Source organism: Camelina sativa, chromosome 13, assembly GCF_030686135.1.
Source record: "Camelina sativa cultivar CO46 ecotype springtype chromosome 13, ASM3068613v1".
Lineage (NCBI taxonomy): Eukaryota > Viridiplantae > Streptophyta > Magnoliopsida > Brassicales > Brassicaceae > Camelina > Camelina sativa.
In genome coordinates this window covers 16,111,590-16,112,190 of record NC_141892.1, presented here as the reverse complement: position 1 = coordinate 16,112,190, position 601 = coordinate 16,111,590, and the positions used below count along the sequence as shown (strand labels likewise).

General features: G+C 40.6%; 1 non-coding gene across 1 annotated transcript; it reads right to left on the bottom strand.

Annotated features, from left to right (window-relative positions):
* Nucleotides 1-202: 202 nt before the first annotated feature.
* LOC147929637 (small nucleolar RNA R71) lies at nt 203-308 on the bottom strand. Its single transcript, XR_015579029.1, has one exon. It is a non-coding gene; the product is annotated as a small nucleolar RNA R71 (small nucleolar RNA).
* Between the last annotated feature and the right edge of the window lie 293 nt (nt 309-601).

The following is a 601-nucleotide window of genomic DNA, read 5'->3' as shown; positions in this document are numbered from 1 at the left end:
TTGGACGAGTTCGACCGTCTGTGCAGTCTCACCAAGATCAACGGCGTGAGTGAGGATGGTTACAAGTTGCGCCTCTTCCCATTTTCCATGGGAGACAAAGCTCATCAATGGGAGAAAAACTTTCCCAAGGGATCAATCACCACTTGGGATGGTTACAAGAAAGCATTCTTGGCCAAGTTCTTCTCCAACTCCAGAACAACACATCTCAGGAATGACATTTCTAGCTTTATTCAGAATAGCTCAGAATCATTCTGTGAAGCCTGTGAGCGTTTCAAGGGTTACCACAGCCAGTGTCCACACCATGGTTTCAGCAACGGTTCATGAAACTGACTTTTCTTTGTGGTGTATGAATGAATGATGTATGGAATGATGATGTATGGAATGAATAGAAGTCAGGGTGTTTCAATTCCCCTTATGCAGTTGCAGTATAAGAGGTGTCAATCCTATCTGAGTGATTGTGAACAATTAAGATGTGCATATGAGTCTAAGTCAAGCCAATTGTAAAGATTGTTTGTCACTAACAATCCTAAAATGAGATAAGAAATGCAGAAAGTAAAAACAACTAGAACAAGATACTAAATGCAAACAGAACAGACAAATT